The following is a 24,127-nucleotide window of genomic DNA, read 5'->3' as shown; positions in this document are numbered from 1 at the left end:
AGCCACCACTGACATGATCTCGACAAGCAGTCCTGGTTTATGACGGTCTGTAGGATTACGGCATTTGGGGAAAGGATGGGGCTTTGCAGACTGAAGTCCATTTCAGTCGCAACAAAGGTACATCCTCTACAGCAAGTCAGTATGGTGGAAAGAGATCCCGCGTTGGCCACCATTGACTTGGTACCATCTAGTTAGTTCACAGCATTTCCCGTGAAGCCATCTGCTGCCATCAGTGAGGACTGTGTTTTAGACGACTGCCTTTTACACCTGCAGCTACAGGGTTCTGCTCGGTAGCCCTACCTTTCAGCTTTGCATTGCTATTTTGGTCTCCACTGTTTTGCCAAAGACAGCCCCTGTCACAGCAGTACAAAGCTAAGCAAACACTTCTGTTCCTTGCAAGTCTCACGATCAATTAGTGTGAACAACAATGTGTATTTCATGAAATCTTGGCCTTGTTGTTACCAGAATCCATCCTGCCACTCACACAAGAACCTGGGGGTAGAGGAGGAGGATTCATCTGGCGCTATTCTGTCAGGGATTTAATCTTTGGATACAGTGCATTAGCTGGATTAGAGCAAAGACACAGGCTATCCGTATTTTTAAAGCCCGATGACCTTTAACGATGAGAAATAATAAGAGGAAAAACATGAACCCTGACAAATTCATAACTACAGCACAGGGGAAAGGAATGTATTCTTTTAACATATGAAAAAACATTGTGCATGACATGTCTATTTGCTTTTCAGTCCCGTAGCTGTTATGAATTATATACAGCATATTTAGTCGTCGTTTGTTCTTGTGCCTTTTTGTGTGGGGGGGTACTTTGGCTGTTTTAACTTGTTCTTTATCATTGATCAAGTAATTGTACAAAACAGCAATTGTTTTGTCTCTCCAGAATCCCGCTGTACTATTGATAGGCTGTCAACGAGAGCTCAGAGATAGGGTTTTGCTGTTAACCAGCATCATCCACACAAGTGGCACAAAACCATTTATCATCCGACTTAAACCAAAAAATCGCATTTCAGTTAGCTCCTACTGGCATTACACAGGCAGCTCAGGGAGAAGAGATGTTATAAATATTCCTCATAGCCCTCCAGATGACTTAGGAAGGAAAGAATCAGGTTTGCCAACTTCCAGTCGCCAACTCCAACCACCTCTGTTATGGTGACAACAAACAGCAACAGGTCATTACTTGCACGACAGCGGTTAGCCCGGCTGTGGGCTGGCAGGATGTGTTGGCTATTGGTGTTATCGTTTCGGGATGCAGATAAAAGGAACCAGGCTGCAGCCCTCAGTGGGCTGAGAAAGGTCACTCCATCCTCAAAGCAAAAGCAAATGCGTGCACTACCTCATCTCCAAGTGCAATCACAAAACAATGTCAGATGTCAGCAAACAGCTCAAAAACTCACGGAATCTAGCAAATAAAAAAAAATAATAATGAATTCCTTGTAATATGGAAAAGTTACCCCCAGTGTCTGAAATGAAGCTAAAGATGAAGAAATCCCATCCTTCTGTGAAATTTGCCAGCATATTCATAAAACACTGTTTATTTTTAGTCAGTTGAAAGCTTTCTTTTCTTTATATTTTCCTCATTCAGCAACAGGCCACATACCAGAGCTGAAGTTTTGTTTAGAGGAAAAAATAAAAAACAAGACACAAGAAGAGGTTCACAGATCTCAGGCTACTTTCTGTGCACGAGCAGCGCCTCTGACACAGCCCTCCTGCAGCCGCTCAGTGAAGGGCCTGGCGTCCTTAAAGAGGGGTTTCTTTTGCTCCTGAAGATCCCTGTTGCCTCCCCTCTCCCCAGGCTCTGCGATGGCGGATGGGCCTGTGATAAGGGTTGCGGGAAACAGGCCCACACTGGTTGCAAACATTCATGGGGCTTTTTATGCCGACGTGCCAGGGACCGGAGCAAGAAGGAGATGAGAGAGAGCCTCAGCCTCAGCCCTCCCCACTGCAATGTGTGAGCACGGGAAATTTGCAGTAGACATTTCTTTCCAGTGGGTCTACTGCAGAGAAAATTGTTCTTCTGAGAGGCCTCCATCATGAAAAGTGGGTATCGCAGCTTTGAGATATATCTCAACGTGATGCTGTTTTCCCTGAATACTTTCAGATAATCTCCTGGATAAGTTTGAGTTCCCTTTGAGATGGTGTATGAGGCTCCATTGGTATATTTAGAGGTTGCCATTGGCTTTTACTCCTTTTCACATATGAACATCTGATGAAGACACTGAAGACAAAGGTGGTGGTTTTTTTTTTCTTTCTTTCTTTAGAGCAATGTATTTGGCTCCCTCCTGTGGGCACCAGCATTGCTAATCTCCCAAAGCATCTGATTTAAACAAGGCAATAATACCGGCTAATGCTACAGCTGAATCCACCCTTCCCCTGGCAGAGTCCTGTGCTCATGTGGCCAACAAAGATTTTCTCGAGCTTAAGCATTACCAGCAGTGCCATAGAAATGTGCAAATGGCACACAGCAGTTTTAAAACAAAAGAACTGTGCAGGAATGAAGCAAAGCGTGTAAATTCTTCTGTTTAAAGTACATGAGAGGTGGCTCGATGCTATATTGCCTGGGTGAATGCATGTAAGCAGTTTACTGGCTTCAAATTTTACTATATAGTTTTCTACTACCTCTCAGTGTGAGTTCAACTCAGTACCTTCCAGGATTATTTCCTATTCAGGATCCAACTACTGAATGGAATAAACTCAGGAAATTTTAAGTCTTTCTTTGTTAGCTGTCCTTACTAATCACTTAAAAAAAAAAAAAAAAACAACCAGGAATCATAGAACCGTTTAGGTTGGAAAAGACCTTTAAGATCATCAAGTCCAACTGTAAACACAGCCCTGCCAAGCCCACCACTAAACCATGTCCCTAAGCACACATCTACCCGTCTTTTAAATACCTCCAGGGATGGGGACTCAACCACTTCCCTGGGCAGCCTGTGCCAGTGCTTGACCACCCTTTCGGTGAAGAAATTTTTCCTAATATCCAACCTAAACCTGCCCTGGCGCAGCTTGAGGCCATTTCGTCCTGTCCTATTGCTTGTTACTGGGGAGGAGAGCCCAACCCCTACCTTGTTACAGCCTTCTTTCAGGTAGTTGTAGAGAGCGATACTCAGCCTCCTCTTCTCCAGACTAAACCCCAGCTCCCTCAGCCGCTCCTCACCAGACTTGTTCTCTAGACCCTTCACCAACTTCGTTGTCCTTCTTTGGACACGCTCCAGCACCTCGATGTCCTTCTTGTAGTGAGGGGCCCAAAACTGAACACAGTACTCGAGGTGCGGCCTCCCCAGTGCCGAGTACAGGGGCACCATCACCTCCCTGGTCCTGCTGGCCACGCTATTCCTGATACAAGCCAGGATGCCATTGGCCCTCTTGGCTCATATTCATCTGGCTGTTGACCAACACCGCCAGGTCCTCTTCAGCCAGGCAGCTCTCCAGCCACTCCTCCCCAAGCCTGTAGCGTTGCATGAATACGTGCAAGTTCCTCAGAACTCAGCCTGGATATTCTCGATGTGAGTCCAAACCAACACCACCAGCTCAGCTGGGAAGGGAGCTCCTCTCCCCAGAACCAGAAATTGAAATTTCTGTCCTGTTCTTTCTATGAAAACCACCCCACAGACCAAATACTCTACGCCACTGCAAGGCTAATGTATCATGCAAACCGTAGAAAAACAACATCTTAATACTGTCTCTGTATTGCTTAATCCTTAAAAATGTTCTTTTTTTTCCAGGCTTAGTTGCTTGAGCTGTTTTAGTTGCCAGCTAGTCTCTTTGCAAGCACAAAAATAAGAAGTGTGCAGGTAACAGAATTTGCCATGTGATTTAGATAGCTCTCCCTCAGGCTTCTCTGGAGAGTTTCCTCCAAACCTCATCCCTTTTCTTGTATGTCAGTAATTTGTTATAGGAAACCAAGCGTGCCCAGTTCCAGATTCATGGTTTCTATAGTGACAAAGGGAATTTGGGGTGTATATGGGATATAATCAGTACAGTTTTATAGAAGATTTCGCTTAGAAGAACAGTTGCCGAGACATAGATAGCTAATGTCATTTGAGGTTCTAGGATACTTGAATGAGACTGGGAAATTCAGCCTCTACAGAAAGCCACAACCTTCTGGAATAGGAACTGAAACAGCATTTCATGGAGGTTTTACGTGACATCTTGGATAGCATAAACTATCTTTTCCTGAGCTGCTGTGTCTCACCTGAGCAGTCTTTCTCTGAGAGAGCTGGGAGGACCGGCCCAATATTTTTATTTAAGAAAAGCTTAGATGCTTCATCTGCCTGTGGGGGAGCTGGGGAAGGAGGGAAGTGGGGACCTATTTTCCTCTTGCAAGTTTTCCCAGACCATGCCTCCATAGCACGATGAAACTTTTAAGAAGCAGCAGTCTAGAGTGGTTTCTGGGGAAGAAATGAAGGATGACTGTGAAATTTTTCTTCCCTGCTCGCGAGCTTCCTCTCACAAACTGGGACCGAAGTCACCATCTGCATCACATACCTGTTCTTATATGGATAAATGCTTTATCAACTTTCCACTGCGAAAGCTCTGTTGACCACAGGAGTCTCAGAACAAGACCTCCAGAGGAGACAGCCTCAACCAGGGAACTCAGAAGATGGAAAATGCTGAGGTCACTCCTGAGCTGCAGCACTGCCATGGCACTGGACCACGAACGCAGCCCAACAGGCACCCAAAGCGCACATAAGCCTCACCTCTTAACATATCCACATCACCGCACTAGAAAGCAGCTCCAAGGGAGCATGTTTGCAGCAGTTTGCACTGCTCTGACCCCATATAAAACTTGGTCCCTGCAGCAGTTAGGAAGTTTTTTTGATCCCTGCCTCAAAAACGTGGGGTTTTGCCCCTGAGATGGGAAACAAAGAACAGAAAGTACCCAGAGAGAACAGGCAGCAGAGCCTGAGCAACTCTGGAAATGCAGAGAAGGACCAACTCCAGGTGAACACGGCAGCTGAGAGGGGTCCTGGCACCCCACAAGCTGGGAAGGTTTGTGGGGGACTGTGGTCCAGGACAGGAGTATTACTGCTGCCCTCTCCTGTTCCTTCACTGACAAAACAAGCCTGAATGTGCTCAGATCAGCCTCTCAGATTATCAGTGCCACTCCAGTGTCTCCGTGCAATGCCACCACCCACACCCGCATCATTCCGCTTACAGCACAACACCCATGAATCAACAGCACTGTCTGATTTCTGTGATTTTATGAGGGTGGAAGGCTGACCTGCCTCCCCCTTAGACCCTTCAGAGAGGAGAGGGAAAGCAGGTCTTTCAAATCTCCAGTCTTGCCTAATAGTCCAGTAAGGCTTTGTGTCCCCACAGCTGTCCTACCACGCTGAAGTGCCCATGCTCTGCTCTGCACAGCTCTAGATCCTTCTTTGAACTCACAGACAGTTCAGGAAATCGGATTTGGAGTGAACCTGAATCTCCCAGATAAGCTGGGAGACGTCTGCTCCTTATGACACACAGACAGTCCTTCCTATTGCATTCCCTCAAATTTAAATGGAAATGAGATGACATAATACTGATCACTATAAAATTACAAGCAGAGCAGAAAGCCAGACCGCCTTGCCATGCTGCAAACAAAGTTAACACTCTGCCAATTCATCAGTCACCTGAGGTGTGAATTATTGACCCGTGACTCCAAAGACACCTACTGTGCAGCTACAACACAGCCAGACCTCTCCAGTGACCTTCACCCCTGAAGGCCAAGGCTTTTTGTGCAGTTCCCTTGTGTCCAAGAAGAGCAACTAGGGCAGCTTTCACGGGCCCTGCTCCGGCAGCCCCGCACCGACGGCTGCACTCAGGCAGCCTGGGTGAGGGGGTTAACCACTTCAAACAATGGAGCCTGGCATGACTTGGCTGGACACATGACGAGTGAGTAATTCACGAGTCCACGCAGGTAGTGATTTACAGTCTGGATTTGAGCTGGAATATTGCTAGAGGGGGAGTGTAGAGCTTTCAAGTAAAGAGCCGTGTGACTCACTTTCTCGGTATTTGTTTTCTTGCACTGCCTCTGCTCCCCATTCCTCATGCACGATCTCGCAACCAAGTCTTGCTCTCCAGTAAAACGGCTGAACTTTCTCTTGCACCAGAGATCAGTAGTTTTAAAATTAACCAGCAAGCCTCAGTCACACTGCGGGTCACAAGTGCCTCTTTGTGCAGGTACAATCAGGTAACGCTACAGTAAACACTCCAGGCAATATCCTTGGGTCATTTGCAGTGATTTCAACAGAGCTGTGCTGCCTGATGCCAGCCAAGGATCTGTCCCTCCACAAAAGCCAGTTCTTTCATGTGGATGGGGTGGGGAGAAGCAGCAGAACAGAACATGAATTTAAGCGTGCTGGGTGTATAGGAATCGCTAAGAGCATGATCTCCACTCCCATGTTAAAAACAGCACTTGAAAAATTGGCAAGAAAGACACCACATTAATACCTCTCCTGAAAACCTAGAGCTCCTGACCAGAAGCTGGTTCCTTCCAACAATGCTTGACATTACAAGAGCTCACAAAGATGCCCTGAACTGCAAGCAGTTCACCGGCCACAAATTTTCCTGGGATGGTTTTCCTCAGCCTCTCTCCATGGCAGAAGAGTAACTTGGCAACATGACCACGTTTCAGACAGTTGTTCCTTAGTTTCTAGTATCTGTGTCTGACCCCACAGCAGTTTTCCCAGGAATACAATTCTCAAGTCTCTCTTCTCTTCGAATCAAGAAGTCAGAAGGCCACATGCAATAACGCGAATGGTAGCTCTGTACCCTTCACTTTTGAGATGTATCCCTACAATAATGAGCAGCCAAAGTTACACCTATTTTTTTATACAGCACTATCAAGAGTCACTTAAGAGTAACTGAATAAGGTTATAGAAATGCTTATCTATGAACATTCATCTCCTGCGGGTTCTTTTGAAGATATAAAGTTCTCATTGAAGCCAGTATCTAGGGGAAGAGAGAACAGATTGAATATGAAATGAAAACAGACTTTCTCCAGATGTGGCAGATACAGCTTCCAGTTCTCGCTGGAAACTGAAGCTATTTTGGAACATCATTCTTTATTTATGGCATTTATTATTTATTGCCGTTATCTTGCATGTGTAGAAGAAGCAGAAAATCTTCTTTAAATGCACCTCACTCCAGCGAGCTCTGGATGGCAGCAACACACAACATAGAAGCATTGGCCCCAGTGCTGCAGGTGTAAATTCACATCCTTTGCCTGAGTACGGGGACAGGTACCCCAGCATGAGTTCAACTGAAAGAGACAGCTTGGCCTTGCCTCTGTGATTCCTGATGGGTTTGACGATTCCTGATGGGTTTGACACTTCCTGAACAACCTTTCTAGCATTATGAGAAATGGCATCTACAGGGGCAATGGAGCGCCTATTTTTCCCTTGCTGTGCAAAGCTACTGGAAGAACAACACAGCTTATGAGCTTTATACGTGCACTATCAAAAGCAGTCGCTTACAGCGCAAGGCAGCATGTACCCAGCCCTCATACCCGCACTGCACAGACATGGTAGTACAAAAAAGAGATTTTCAAGCCACCTCGAAAAGTACAAGCTCCAAGTCTCACCTTGCGCCCACGTCACTTGTCCCTAACCTACCGAATAAAACTGAACACTAACATGCAAGGGTCTTGTACTATAATCTCACAGCTAATTGCTCAAAGGGAATATTCTCTGCTTTAATATCCTCCATTCCTCAAGGCAGTTGAACCAAATATGGCTAACATATACTTTGATTTTAAGTGTGCTTTCCACACATGTTTTTCAAACATAGTTCAGCAGCTGTTTCTGAGAAGGCCTCCTTAACATGGGATTATAAGTAATCAGCAGTTTTCTACCTAGCTCTGGTCACAAACACCAGGTAATAAAAACTGAGTAAGAAATGAAATAATAGTAATGCCTCCAATGAGGATGAACTCCCGTTACACTGTGATAAAGCTTATATCAAAGCTCTCTGATATGCTTAGGTTGCTTTAAGGTAAAACCCATTCTCCACAGAACTATTTAACTTCTGCTCTTGTGTAATGGTCAAAATTTTGCCCTTAGCAAATGAATCCATTTCTCCCTGCTTGAAATATCTTAATGAGAAGTGACCTTTCAAGAGTGCTTTAAATCTGCCTCGGTAATGTGAAACCCAGGAGCACACTGGGAAGTCAAGAAGAAACTTATCTAACATCAGTTGTACTTGCTTAGTTTCCAAAATGCAGCTGGTTCCAAGTTGTAACAGCAAGTAGGACTGGAAGGTCCCATGGTACTTAGGTGGGGTTTTTTGTTGTTTTTTGTTTTGTTGTTTTTTTTTTAAACAGAACTGATTCACTTGTCTCTAAACCTTAGGGAACAAATATCACTTTCAGAGTGACTCATCTTGGAGTAAACGGAAATGTTGCTACAGGCCTGAGTAGGCGCTATCATCTTTTGTTTTGCCGGATTTTTACAGATAATGCTCAAAATTCTTAGGAAAAGCTTTGAAAGAGTCTCTCTTGCATCTTCCTCCTCCTCCCACGTCCTTCCTCTCTCCTGACTATGCTGTTTTTAGTAGTCACAGTGCATTTCCTGGTGCTCCCTTTTTATTCTCCCAGCCTTGCAATAAGTAACAATTGTAGAGTCTAGTGTCAGAAATTTTGAGATAGGTAAGAGTGAGGTGTGAATGTAGATGCGCTTTTGTGAAAGCACCAGAAAAAATAATAAGCAAGGGTTAAAAAACTGGCATCCGTTGAGAACTAAGGATACAATTGAGCGCAATTATGCTGGCAAACATCAAGGACGGCATTTTCTGCATCAAGAACACAGCACAGACGACTTGTCAGCAGAAGACCTGTGCTGCTTATTGAAGGACAGGAGGATGACAAAAAAGAGAATTTTATGTACCGTACCTCTTTCCTGCTACCCTAACAGGAAAACAGGGTGTAGCTGTAAGATACCCAAAATGAGGAAACAAGTCACAATTGCCTAAGATGTAGGAGGGTAAAGTAAACAAGATTCTTCTTGCAGTAATAACTGCTGACTGCAAAAGCATATTAAAAGACCTATTCAAAACCCAATTCATTTTCACCATTCAAGAGGAACACAGCAGATGGAATGGGGACACAGTAGCTGACGTCTTCTCCATGCCTCCACAAGTAATCCTGCCCAGACTACTTGGACATGTATGTATTGGTGGTTTCGACTCTATAGGTACAAGAATGTGAATAGATAGATACAACTTAGAAAAGCTAAGTAAAATAAAAGTCTCCTTTCCCTTCCATAAGGTCTTCCATTTAATTTTTCAGATATGAATTCCTACACACTTACTTGGCTTGAGTGCTTTGATGACGCAAATATAGAGTCATCGGCTTGTCACAACTGAACGGCATTAGTCAGCGACGTGAAACCTGGCAAAGTATAGACCGACAGACTGTTCAGCAATAAATCCTTATCTTAAGTACTTTATAAACATGTTTAGAGCTACAGAGAGCAGGGGACTGGCTTTGTTCACACTCTTTAATCACTTCTGCATCCTACTCTCCACTTTTCCTCTGTTTTTCATTGTCGTGGTGCATATTGAGCAAAATCTTATATGAAAGGAAAGTTGCAGTCTGGAGCACCTTTCAAAAGTCTCAAAATATTTTAGAGGGTAAATTCCAGTTTTGCAGAACTGTTCTTCTCTGAAGTGCTTGAGTATCATTGAAATTCCCAAATGACAATAGTTTCTAAATGTTTCTGATAGTGCGGTGTGTCTGAAAAGCCTAAAATTCTACTGTCACTTTGGGGAAAGAGAAGGATGATGTGGCCTCTAAATCACTCATAAATGTTCCCCCTCTTCCCTCCCACTCCATCATTACAACTCGGTTTGCACTTCCTTGGCATTTCTGCACTGTATTCCCATGGACTCTTTGAAGAACCTGAGCCTAAAAGCTTTGCCGAGGTGTTGGAGCCTACACAGCAGACTGAGTCCAGAGTGCAGTGAGAGACCTCGATGCTACCTTCAACCTCATCAACTTGCGTACCAACAGAAACCGAAACTGCAGGGAGCTTGGAGAATGATCCGTGCTGATCTTCACTCCCAAATCACCCCTGGTACCTGTCTCTGGATTTCATTCCCAATCCCAGCATTGGCACGCCCCGCAGTCCATCCCCAGCCCTGACAACAGCACTATTAACAACTCAGGTAAATAGCTTTGCTCTTCTGTTTTCCACCTTGTGAAACAGATCTAATAATATTTACGCAGCTTTTCAAAACTCTTGGACAGGTTCATGCAATTAATCACAAAGGTAAATTTACCAAACTACTAATTCAAGAAGCTCAACGTGAGCATTCTGGTGTTACAGCAAAAGCAAGCATGTCTTTAAAAGGTGCAGTGTGGTAACAAAGGCTCACATTTAGAGTCTCCTGGGTAAAACAACAAGTTCGGTCCTCAGCTGATTGCTCTTGGCTAAAAATCCTGGTCCCATGAGTGAGAAGTTCAGAAGTGCTCACAGAAAATTATCATAGGACAAGGGATTAAACATACATCTCTGAACAGAAGAAGAAAAGCCCTATTTATTCTTTTTCATCCGAGAAATTAAGAGCTTTCTGTGTCAAGATGATGATGATGAATAACTTCTCTGCGTACACATGCACAGAAAACTACTTGTCTCTGACAACCTACAAGTGTATGTGCGTGTTTCTCTGTATTCCCAAAGCTCACTTACACTGCATCTCCTATAATCCGGTATGGCAGTGGCTGCTAGCAATGCAGAGCTAAGGAAGAAATTATTGTAATTCACAGCCACTTTATTTCCTCTTACAGAGTGGCGCAAAAAGGCTCAGTTTGTAGAGAAGCGGAGGGCTGTGTGAATGAGTAAGGGAGCAAATGTGCGTTCATGTATACCTGCATTGTGTGTGAGCAAGAAGTTGGAAGGAAATGTTCAGGAAATGCACCCCAGCCAAAAAATGGATTTTAAAGTGCAAAGCTGCCTTACTTGCACAGGAACTGCGGTTACCGTACAGGCAGGTGTATCGCTGGGCAGTATTCACGAGGACAAGTCAGCAGGCGCCGGGTACCCAGCTGTAACAAGAAGCTCCTTTATGGCTTCACCCTCTGCACTCATTCTACCTGTTACCTAAAGCTTTGGAAGTATGAAGTCACCAGGTTTACTTTAAAAAGGGCACAGTACTGGGGATTAAAGTGAAGTTTAAGATTTTAACAGAAAGAATGACAGATTCATTGTATTGACCTCTATGGCAAGATTTTAATTTCCTGCCAGAACATTTTGATGGCCATATGAATCTAATGAGACTCTAATGAGTGCAAATAACAATGACGTGGCAGAGATCTCATAGCTTAAATTTTTGGCAAATGCTATTGTAGAAATTTGCTTTCACGGCATTCATCAACAGGACAGATTTTCTGAGATGTGCTAAATAGATTTCAAATTTTTAAAATAACCTTTTCTAAGGATCAGATTTGCTCTCATTCGAATAGGGAGATACATGGTAGCTGTGGACATACTGTAAGCTATGTTCCATGCCTGGAATAAATTCCCATCAAATTTCATTCAGACAGGGCAATTTACTGAATAAATTGCAGAATAAACAGACCTGTTTGGATAAGCTGTTATCTTGGCAATTGTCTTAGTGACCTGGCTCTCGACTTCTTCCTCCCATCAGAAGCTGGCTGCCAGTCCAAGGGGTTTTTGTCAATGAGAATTGATAGTAAAGCCTACCCTGCAGGGAAAGAGAGGCCTCTAGAACAGCTACAGCTCTGGTGAGCTCCATGTCCTCACTGTCCCATGCCACCTTCAGAAAGCTTCTGAGGGATCTGTAACTGGTGCCTGCCAGTACACTGCTTGCTCCTGGGCAAGGATGGCCTTGCAGGTCAGGGAGGGCATGCTGCAGCGTCCCCTGGGACGCCAGTTCCAGCTGCACAAGATGGCAAATGGGTGAAAATGATAAATATTACAAAACGAGCCATGACCTGCAGGTGATTTTTCTGCTCTAATCAGCATAATAAGGACAAGGAGCAGAGGATCTCACTCCAGGGATGTTCCTGCTTTGTTTATGGGGTAGACTGCCATATATTTACTATCCAAATGTCACCACAAACACAAAATTTCCTCACACACATCACAGAACAGCTTTTGTTTAAATTTTGCAGCTATTAATGGAGATATTGAACACAGACAGTATTTTGCATGGTGCATTAAAGCACCCATTCTTCTAAGAAGAGGGCGATCCTTTCCTCAGGATAAAGGTGGGTTGCCAGAGTACAGGATTATATAGAATTAGACAGTGAGACCAACAAAAAGCACATTATGTGAGATTAAAAGTAGACGACTAGCTCTGGGCTCTCCCCTCGCCCCGCCCCTGTACGTTATTGCAAGGTCAAAGAATAACGGCATAGAGAGAGAAGTCAACTCTTAATTCAACTTGGAACTGCTCCCTTGAAGCAGCAATGTCCTGTGAGCTCCGGTTTGAACCAGACAGACACTGCTGCAGGAGCTGTCTACCACACCAAACTCCTTCTCCTAGCAGTAATTAAAAAACCTCCAAAAAGTAGAGACCAGGGGCTTTTAGAGAGGGATATGTGAACTACACATCTGGCTTTCACAGAAAGAAATGGGAGGTTGGGTACTTAAAAATCCTAGGATCTTTTCAAAATATGGCTATAAATTACCCGGGGAAGATCTCATCTTTTCCACGAGCCCCTTCGCTTTACCCCCTCCAGCTCCTCCAGTCTGCCCCCTCTTCAGGTGTCGAGCCGGATTCAGTGGCAGCTGCTTTGCAATGGGGCTGAGAAACAGCTCCCGAAACCTTGGGCCGCTCTTAGCTCAACCAAAGCAGTCGCCTCGAAAGACACCAAACACCACAGCCCTAATTTTCCAGGGATCACAGTAACGAAATCTATACCCTTGATTGCAAATTCTCGTGGACATTGACAGTCCCAGTGATTAAACACACAGAGTAACTTAGCTTTTGCTGACACTGTTTCATCACATATGGTAGAATATAAAAAGATTTCAGAAAAAGTGGGTTTTTTCTTTTTAAATGCAATATAAATGAAAGGATATACTGATTAAGTAAGGTCGTAAAAGTTATTTATGTAGTAGAGAGTAAGAATCCATTGCAATTCAATAAAACATAATTTCATTTTATATTTTTCCACTTTTTTCATGTCCCTATTGGACTCACCCTAGAATCTTTTGTAAAATTGGGTGCCTTTAAAATGAATAAACATTATAATTTTTTTTCCCAATTTTTTACTCTGTTCTATAGCTGACAAAAGCCCTTAAAAGTTACAGTGTTCATTTAGTAGAATACTTGGGCAATTGTATCCCCAAACATTTTATTCCTGAAATCTTGTAATGTTTCTTTCTCATGAATTTTGTTTTACTACTTCATGGCAGTAGCGAGCTTGGAAATACTGCAAAATCAGCCTTTCTTGGGGCATTCTGGCACTTTTTGCACAGAACACACCAAGGCCAGGATGCTCAGAAGAAAACAAAATTTAAAAAAAAAAAAAAGTTTCCCTGAAGTTTTATGAAACTTTAAAAAAAAAAAAGTCTGGCTCCAGATTAGTATCTTAGCAAGCTTCCAAGGTTACTGTGCCCTTCCCAAATTTTTATGATTGAAAACAAAAAGAGAAAAAAAAAAAAACCATTAATTTTCCTAGGCAGCAGATCAGAGCTCAAAAATATCTACCAGACTTATTTTAAGAAAGGAACTTGGAAATGTTTAACTAAACCCACTAGATCAATTGCCACACACGCAAAAGCAGTGATTATATGGGGTATTTACTTAAAGATTTTGTAATCTCCTCTGTGCCTATGCGCGTTCCTCTCCTCTCTTATCTACACGCAGACACACAAATCAAGACTCTAAATGCCAGCATAATGAAGACTCAGGTGAGGGGCCACATGTTCAAATACACAGCAGAACTGAAGGGTATTTTGGTTTTAATATTTCTTCCTGCATTTGTGCACACGAGTCAAAGCCCATAGTCCTACACCTGAAGGCTGCGACACCAACAGGCATCATACACGGGCTGCATGTGAAGGCTGAGCGCTGGATGTTCAGCCTTGGCAGCACGAAACCATTAAATGGCTCAGGTTAGGGACAGTGGTGCCTGTAGCTGGTGGCACACAGGGAACAGATATAACTCTTGTGCAAAATGCGTGAGTCATTCTCCCATTACTCCTTTGAAGTGGTGCAAATTTAAAGCCATCACCCCGTTTGAATGGAGTTGAGGCAGTGGAGAAGGAATTCCTGCGGTCTTATCTCTCATTTCTATTAATGCTTTTGTGCCTGTATTTGAACAGTATTAGCGAATACCTAAGTATCTCTGCCACTATTTGCTAACCTAAGTAATTGCTAACAGCGCATTAATACAGTGCAGGGATTTGGGGGATCTTTGCTGATACTATCAGTGCTGTCAGAGCCTCAAATAAATGAGGTGAGGAAGAGTGGTAGCTTATAAAAAGTCAACCAAAGCCAAGGGCTGTAATAACACAAGGAAAGACCACAACAACGAGAGCCACTCTATGGCAACTGCCTATCAGCATTAACCTTGGAACTACTGCCATTGTGAATACGAAATGTTTCATACAGTGCTGGTGAGCTGTGCTAAGCTGGAGTGCACATTATTGCTGTTTGCTGTCTTTCCTATGAAATATTTTACTAAGTCTGCTCTTTAAAAACAGTTTTCATTGTTTTCTGAGGGTTAAAACAGCAACGATAACAGGAAAGTGTGGATTAGCAGCTCAAAAACAGTCAGCTAATAAATGTATGGTATTCTGTAAAATTGACTAACTTTCAATTAAATGCATTTGGAAGTTTGTTTTACTTGATTTAATTTTCAGAATTTTACCTTTTGCAGGTAATAATTTGAAAGGACCTTTTCTGTTTAAAGTACCTGTGTACGTTTGGGTTGGCACTCAGCAAATGTGCTCTTTAAACAGGATGGTTAAAAACTTCTCCCGTACAAATGTAATTTTAAAGCAGTCTTTACTTTGCCTCCAATTAAAATACACAAACAGGCCAAAAGTCACACGGAAACCAGGAAAAGGTGGTAAATAAGTTTTGGCTGAATGATATCAATTAAACCCTGGCTGTGTTCCAGCTTAGAAAGAAAAATAAATGCAAGTCAGTAAATTTTGAATTAGCTAATGCTTACACACCGAGTATGGACAGGTTAGGACAATGGACTGACCTGTTGCCTCTGTTTGGAGATGCGGTTGTGGGGAGCGAACACGAGAGCCTGCCAACCTGCCAGGGCCCAGCCACCAAAAGCGTCATTCACAGGGCTGGCTCCCATCTCTTGGAGCCCTCCTGTATCTCATGTCTTGGCAGCGTTAGAGCAACAACCTACCTACTATATGGCAGATGCGGTTTTTCTTCCAGATACCTGATTCCTTTATCACCCCCTCACCCGTTTGCCCTATTTAGTGGGTAAAATCCTGAAGCAGGATAATATATCTGCCATAAGAGGCACACCTTACAGCAGGACGAAACTAGAAGGCACTCTCCCCATGGGAATCACAGCCAGTTCCCCGTCATATGACTTGATGGGGCAGGTACATACCTGGGACAGACGAAACTCAAGAAGTCTGGTGTTTGTCTCGTAGTCTCACTTCTTTTCTGGCTGATTTGGATCTGGAAATGTTCCACCATATGGCCACAGGCTTATCTGATCGAAGACAATAGTGCGTGGAGTAAGTAAACAGCCACACTGGGCCTTGCCTTTGTTCCTTCTCTTCTATGCTCAGTGCCTGTCCTTCTCACAGGGCATGTGGAGGGTGGCAGGAGAAACATGATCCACACAAAACAAGTTCCTGATCACAAGATGAGGGGAGCTGGTAGGCAGGGGTCACTTTTTACACAATTGTATGTTGGATCCGGGAGCTCTCCTTTTAGAACTGACCCCTCCATGCCCAAATCACTGAAGCTCTGCTCGTTTATATCCAGTCAAGGACTATTTGCAATTTTTCTTTTTTTTTAAACTTTAGAAATAGCTTCAGAAGCAACACAGCATCACTAGTGGAGGCTCTAGGCTACTTCACTGCAGAGAAGACTGAGATTTAGAAGATCTGAAATTGGTTCTTTATGCCACTACAGACTTCCTATGAGACCTTGAGTCCTTAGTCCCACATTCTCCAAAGCACTACATCTGTAAAGCAGGATTAAATACATGCTTTAATTCACCTTTTGTCTTTTGATGGCTTGCAGCCTCTTCGGAAAAGGGAATGGCTCAGATCAGGACTCAGGACTGCCAACTCCAAGCATTCAAAACCACCAGCCAGGCCTAAAAAAAATAACAAAGAGACCAGGAGATTAAAAAAAAATAATAATAACACATCTGGAGCTCTTATTTGCTTTCTCAGTTTTACATTGCTCAGGTTCATGTTTTCAAGCATTCCTCTAGATCCCTGAGACCTAGAAAACTGCTTTCTTTTTAATTAAAATAATAATAATAATAACTGAAAGCTGAGACTGCAAACTATTCACATGACTCCAGGGATCAAGACTTTAGGGAAAGCAATAAATGTACTGAGACTCATCATAAAACCATGTGAGCTAGCAGGCACTCTGTGCCTCATGACAACCAGGATGAGGTAAACAGAGCCATTTATAATTTCTATCTTGCTATTGTTAAAAGTGGTTCTCCCTTCTCAGAAGATGCATCTTCATATATCACAGAGGGCTTCTGGCACTATCCTCACCGCTTGTACTCTATATACACCGAGGAGCAATGGTTTTCGGGCCCCAGCTGTCTGGTCCCCCTAGTTTGCTATGGCTCCAGTGGAGTCATCCCAGCGTAAATATCTTTGAGAGGCACGTTTGACCGTTCAATACCAGGACTGGAAGCAACACCCTTCACACATCCCACTAGAAATGCAAAGGGACCAAAAATCCCCAGCATAGTACAGCATTTTAAATACATCATTAACGTGCTCATACCTAAGAAAAGGCTCAGGTACTGCTTGAGAGCAGCTGAAGTATGCAGAGCAGTTTAGATAAGTAAAATGAAATTATTTGAATAAGTGTGAAGGCAAAACAGATATCTATCTTTAAGGAAACACTGTAGTTCAATCTGCTGATCTATCCTATTACACTGACTAGGGGTTGCCTGTTGTCAGCAATACCAAATAAGCATTTTCAAGGCCTGTGTAATGAAGACAAAATGAGAAGTAAGGAAACATGCTGAAATGTTGCAATTCCCTGTAGCTAAAGTATCCACAGATGCTGCAGCTCATCAGTGGGGTTTTTTTTTGCTTTCCTTATAGTTGCTTATATCAAAACAATATGAAAAAACAAGATGACCAACATCTTGCCCTGAGTGTAAACCCTGTCTGTATTCTCTCTCGAGGTGTAAGAGCTCATTGCAAAGTTGCAGCTCAGTTTCATACAATCTCAAAGATATAGGTCTGGTCCAGAAGGTCCAGACTGGGGGGACACTTACAGCAAACCACCCAAATTGTACATCCCAGGTTTCCCTACCTGTAAGATGGGGAAATATTAACCTTACTGTCAAAGCGTTTTAAGACGTACTGATGAAAAGCATTATATAAAAGCTAGGTATTATTAGACTGTTGAGGTCTGATTTTTATTAATAAGAAGGAGGTATAAGAGGGTCTTAACTGCATTTGTACCTGCTCAGTGGCCCTTTCGTCTTGAAAGGATAGTGTCAAGGAATATTTAGGGCCACTCACAGCCGTGTCTGTTGCTTCAGAGACGGGCTTAAAAGAAGATAAGCAAAGCCACAGATAATTATAGAAGGCTGCAGTTGAGAGGGAGTGGGGAGAATTGTCTCCTCACCCTTGTGGGTGGAGAACATCTCTGAGCAGACAGCCTTTCCAAAGGCTCCAGAGGTAACCGAGGGAATATCAGAAAGCCACTGTTGTCATTCTCCTGGGTTGAGACTCACAAGTAGCTGGAAGTAAAAGGAGGAAGCGGTTAACATAGGAAGCAAAAGGCAAATGTCATTTTTGAATACATTCATCACAGCAAGCATTTCCATGAGGAAGTCAGCAGAAGATGTCGTGCAACTTAGCCGGCGGCAGCTGCTTCTCACTAGCCTCCCTTCTCAGTGGTCTTAAGAGCATGCACATATGAGTAAGTTATTGCAAGGTAAGGTACAGAGTAAACCTGCAGCTCACCCCCCTTCCCAGCTACCTCTGCACACATGCTTTCATCTCAGTGTGAAAGAACGTGCTTGTTCACTGCAGGTCCCGGTGCCTCTCACTGTGCAATGAAACATGACTGTGGGGTTTACTGCAGAGTACCTGCCGTGCACTTATTTCCACACATCTTTTCTTTTTGTTTGGATTAAGTGGGTTGGGAAATGGCTTCAGCTACCCTGCATTCGTGTGAAGTGAGTACGCACCTAACTGCTCGCTGTTACACAGCTGATATCATGGAGACCAGGATAATTTCAGGGAGGTCATTAATGTGTTTGACTTTTGACTGCTTTATATCTTTTGAAGACGTTTTTCATAGCCATCAGGAGAATATAAAATCTACATGTTGGAGGTCAAAGCAGTCTAAAGGTGTTTTGGGGGGAGTTCTTTGATAGGTTCAAGGCCTTAAAAAGCAAAAGGCAGCTACTGAAAATGAACAGTAAATCCCACACATCTTTGAGACAGTAGACTGGGCCAAGAAGATGTCTTAGGCTACAGACAGAGGAGCTGCAGTTGCTATAAAAGCCTAGGCTATTTATAGTATGTAGTCTGTATCAGATAAGGATGTTAATTGGGGTAAAGAAGATACTGCTGTGCTAGACATGGCATCCTGACGTAGACACAACTGTACTTGTACCTGTAGGGCTTGTTTTACTCAAGCGGAAGGCACCTTTACTCTGCTGGTCCAAAGCACAGCTTGGCTGGTGGATAGCTCTGTCCGCACTGGGAGCTCTTTGTCAGTAACTACATCAAGTTTCCTACGCCAGGAAAAACCTCCTGCTGCAGAGGTAGCGCCGGTTGGACAGTTGCTTCTTTGTTCATGTTCTTGCCTCAAGCGCAGAGGTAAGATGACTCAATAAAATGTTCTTTATGTACTCTATATGTGTGGGAAGCAATTGGAGTCCATCAAACTGGAGACACCACGACAGGTCATCCAGGTAAAATAGCTCTGCTTCCCCTTTCTTGTTTGCCAGAAAAAAGCTGTGTGTCTTGCCAGCTCTCTCCAAATTCCCTGTGAGGGAAAGGCGTGGAGCTGAAAGGCCTGATTGTGGCAGAGCCGGCAGGACAGCAGGCAGGGCAGGCAGGTGCAAGACCTTCCACGGGCAAGGCGGGGGTGAAGGAGGGAGCAGATGGGCAGAGATGAGGTTCAGTTCGTGGAGGTCTAAGGTGTGGATCCATTCTTTATCATGCACGCACAATGCCTTCCACAGCTCTGACACAGCCTAGTAGGTCTACCCACAGCCTTGGGTGGTACCTCCTCCCTCCTAAAACCCAGCTCTAAGAACTGAGCCACTCTTTGCCCTTGTACACAGCAAGCAGAGCCCGGATGGATGCCAGCCAGCACAGAATTGTGCTAGATACCACGTTGTAGCACGCAGGATTCCCCTGTCCCTTAGCAAAATTGAGCAAGACCTCACGTACTACAAGTATAAGCAATATAATAACACCTTAAAAAAAAGGAACTAAGACCACAGTGCCTAATTCACAATGAACTGCATTGTCGCTCGTGCTGTACAGATGGAGAACATTAAACAGCTTGTACGTGTGCACACAATTGCACAACATGCGGCACAGCCAGAAATGGGGTTGCATGTGTTTTCTGAGAAGTATTAATCTTCAAAAAATCACCTTAAATCATGTTAAGAAGTTATGAGAAGTTAGTGGTTCTTGAGAAATATATTGAAAGGTCCTGTACCTTCAATTAACTACTGACAGTCTGCATTAGATTGCTACTGTATATACATGGGTGCAGGAGAATTAAGCAAAATGCAACTAACGAAGGGGGATTTAAAAGGAAGATGAAGTAACCATTTCATGTCCTATATTTTGAAGAAAAGGGAAGGAAAGAAGAAAGCAACATACTTGGAACACACCGTATACATCTATGATCTCGTCGAAGGCAAAAAGGGTGACAGAGATGTAAAAAGTTCGTAATGAGGTTTCATTAGTCAGAATCAGATGACACACTGTGATCTGAGTAGAGCCACACCAAAAATAACTCGGCTGGTGCTCACTAAGTTAGTTTCAATCACAGTTTAGGTGAAAGCACATAAGCTGAGGAGCAGGTAACTAGTAGCTAGAAGGGAGGTAACTTTTCCAAACACTCTGAATAGGTCTAAAGAAGCCATATCCTTCAACAGAAACCCAGAAAATAAGAAGGACAAAACATGGAAGACTGGTAGCTGAGGAAAAGAAGGATAATTCACTTTGGGCATGTATGAGACAAGAGGCAAGCACAAGAAAAAGCTTTATGTAAAGAGTAGGTTTTAAAGAGGAATGGTAGAGCTGATCCAAGGGCCCTGGAAGGCAATAGAAGGTCTTCTGTTGACTTCAATGGGTTTTGGATCAGCTCTGGAAATGGAGGGGAAGGGCCTGGGGCTGGCACAGAGAGGCAGGTTGTGGGGAGGCTGGAATGCATCTGCAAGTAGATGGAGGAAGCAAACAGGAGCGTAGGGCTGGAACGCAGATGCGAAAGCCACATGGTTTTGTTTGTATGTCAGAGAAAAATAACCTGCAGACTGGCTTGGGTTAAAGCTTGGGGAAAAGAAAATGGAGGAAGGCAGAAGGCAGGTTGCTATTTGAGCTGAACCAATAGACCCACGGTTGGTCTGGTGGCAGCCGCCCGTGAAATACCATGTTCCTTCCCTGAATGTGCTCCCAGGAGGAGCAGGATGTGCACACAGAGGCAGAGCTGCTGAGCTGTTTGCTGATGCTTTCCCAGGGTTAGATGGGGGGAAAACAGAAGGAGACAAATGGAGAGACATGGAAGAACAAAATTATATCTCTCAACTGCTGATCTCTGTCTGTAGTAGTTTTATGGGTGTCCTTACTGTTGTGGCTGAACATATATCTATTGAAGTGCAGGGGAAACAGATACCTATGTTGTTTATACGCTCCTGAAAATTCCTGTTAGGTGCATTAGTACCTTTGCAAAACTGGTTCAAAGTGAACTTTAGGACAAGGCAGAAGCAGAGAAGTGATTCGAACCCTGATTTTTCCCGAGCTCAGTCTAGTGCCCCAGCATACAACTATCATTTTACTTTTAATACTCAGTTTAATCTCACATGGGCAGTATTTGTGCAGACCCTCAGTGTAGGGGTGAATTTCATCATTTTCTGCTTCCTTCTTTTAATTAAGCAGATAGTACTTGAGTTAAAAATACCAATATTCTAGTTACTAAACGTTGAGACAAACTTCTCATCCAATTTTACCCCCCATGAGTATGAAAACTGCTCACTTAGATATTGCGCAATTGTTAAGGGGTTTCAAAAAGTCAGAAGCAGCTTTCCTGTCAGCTGAGACCTTGCAGATACTTCTTTGACCACCTCCGGGGGAAGAAGCTACAATCAGACTATTACGGAATCGCTGAAGCAAGAGCAGAAACATCAAATGCTTCCAAATTACATCCAATTGCCTTTCAAGTCTACCCAAGACCTTCACCACGTCACATTCCCTTCTTAACGCCAGCTCTTTGTTGGGATGGTGTGTCTATTCATAAAGTAACTCTCCTTTGCATACTGTTCGAAAGCTCAGCTTATTAAGAACAGCAGCTTAGGAGACTGGTGGGGTCAGTACATGGTTTTCAAGTGCGTCACGCAGAGAGAATGAGCTGAGATAAATACTTGGATAGCAGCCACTCATTTTTAAAACCAGTTGTTCACAGTTATTCTTCTTAATTATTTTTGTAAGGCAAAGATGTAGTCCAAGAATGCACTGCTTATTTCCATTCATATAACATTTAAAATACTAAATTGTCTACCTTTTAGACTAAGCTGTATCTTTACAAAACAAAAAAGATACCGACATAAATTAAATTACACGGCTGCTCTCTGATGCTCGCCGCGACTGAAATGAACACCTTGACAGGGTTATGTCCAAATCCTTCACAACTATGCTTCATGAATTCTTTGCCTGAAGTGCTCTTTCATAACCTGGGATGGCAACGTGGTTCGGTGTGGTATGTGACTTTTCTTACAGAAAGTAAGCTCGCTCTGTCTCCAAGCTATAACGTCCCAAAGAAGTTGCTACCAAAAAGCATTCCTGTCCCAGGAGTGTCAGGTTGCAGCTCTGTCCTGGGAAGGCTCAGCTCCGGCAGCACGCAGGGGAGACAGAACGACCATCTAGAAAGGTGTCCTTTGTCAGAGCACCATGCTGGTTAAAACTGGTGTTGTTATAATAGCAGGTGAGAGATTAATATTGACCCAAGTTATAATAAAGTTGCTGCAGCTCACCAGAACTCCTGGGTTCCAGTCCTACGGCAGAGAAGAGGTTTGAGGGTAGTTACCAGGACTCCGGCAGACAGATGCCCTTTCCTTTCTCAGGCCCTCCTCCTGCCACTAGATCCTGCTCCAGGGCTCTCAAACACTTGCAAACACGTTCAAACCCAACACTGCTCACAAAGAACACAGTGTTTGCACGAGCACATCTTGGAGCAGGCTTGGAGGCCACACAATGTGTCTGGTCTACACTTAAGTCCCATGAAGGAGTATTTTACACTTCCATATCTTTTGTAAAAATGTCCTGCTTCTGGCAAAGCAGAGCATACTCTTTAACAGACCAGAATAAATGAGTCATAAAACGCATATGCTGAAGGAAGACCTAAGAGCTAAACGGCAAGAAAAGCTGCACGTAGGGTTTGTATGTGCATCCAGCCCAGCACCTCTCAGAGCAACTGAAGGCAAAACAACATGCTTGGGGCACACTGCGCTCACAGGGAACGACAGAAGTTATTCTGCGCTCGGCCTCCATCACCGACACCGCTGCAAAGCAATGCAAAGGGCTGTGAAGCTCTCCTGCTTCCGTTCAGCAGCATTTTACATCCGTTTTAAAATCACTTTGCCTCACTGTAAATAGCTAAACAAAATGAAGACACGCAGATAATCAGGCTCGTCTTAGAATTAAGTTTTACTATTAAATTACCAGTTCTACACCAAAGTTGGTTATTGCAATCAGCATTGCACATAAGTTGCTTTTAATTACTACCATTCTATCCTTAAAGAAAGCTCAGAGCCCATTTGTTGGTAGCTCCCAATCTTTCCCAGAATGTCTGGAGATTTAGCAAAATCTAAGGGGAAAGTTTGTATTTACAATTTCAGATTTCAATGTTCAAAACATCAGAACTTTTCAACACATACCTGAGACTTGAGATAGAAATAGTTATCCAATAAAACTTATATCAGAAGCGTAAATTTTTGTTACTAAGTTATGGCAGTAAAAATTCTCCTGTAGATTTATATAGATATATTTATTTATTTATAAATGAAGGTAATAGATGAATAAATATATTACTGTGTAATGTGTATTGCTAATACAAATTCATATTCATATACTGCGGTATACAGCACAACCCATTCTAGTTCTATGTACTTTGTGTACCTATTCTAAAATATGAGAAGTTAAACTCCTGTAAAGCGGTTCTGTATAGATAGCCGTGGCCCCAAGAAGCACATAGTACCATTTTATTACAACTGGCTAAGTCAATGGTATAAGCTTCTGGCACGGATTTTTAGAATATTATTCGACAGATATCACCTTGATTACTCATTTGTCTGCAGCCCCTTTTATTTAGACTTTATGACAGCAACCTCAAGCAAACATTACTAATAGAGATGGAAGGGGCAGAAAAGGACCTACTCAGTGTTTATGTTCTGGATATGATTCACAGATACAGAATTACATGTACCTTTACTGGTGTTCTAAACCCTTCCCTTCCGTACAGATTAAGTGGTAACCAGCAAGAACCAAAATACATATTTAACACCAGCCGTGAGCACCTGTTTTACCTGAAACCTCTTGAAAACCTTCCCATTCCTTGAGCCGCCGGTGTTTCACCAGTAGCCTTTGCTTCTATTGCAGCTTTTTACCAGCCAGACTATAAAAAGACAAGATTAGGACCAGTCCAATCTCCCTCTTATTTATTTATTTATTTCTATTTTTCCTGGTGAACAGTTTTAGAGACCTTATTGCAAAGAAGTAATCAATAT

The 24,127-nt window shown here is 43.3% G+C and overlaps 1 protein-coding gene across 1 annotated transcript in view; it reads right to left on the bottom strand.

Annotated features, from left to right (window-relative positions):
• The window catches only part of STC1 (stanniocalcin 1), a 94,886-nt gene extending 79,233 nt beyond the window's left edge, over positions 1-15,653 (bottom strand). The window contains exon 1 of the mRNA XM_087763220.1: positions 15,548-15,653. The gene's annotated coding sequence lies outside the window, so the exon portion shown is untranslated. The remainder of the gene's footprint in view (positions 1-15,547) is intronic.
• Positions 15,654-24,127: the final 8,474 nt, after the last annotated feature.

Source organism: Nipponia nippon, unplaced genomic scaffold, assembly GCF_047370975.1.
Source record: "Nipponia nippon isolate SJK-2023a ecotype South Korea unplaced genomic scaffold, ASM4737097v1 scaffold_27, whole genome shotgun sequence".
NCBI classification, from domain to species: Eukaryota; Metazoa; Chordata; class Aves; order Pelecaniformes; family Threskiornithidae; genus Nipponia; species Nipponia nippon.
This window is presented reverse-complemented; position numbering and strand designations above follow the sequence as displayed.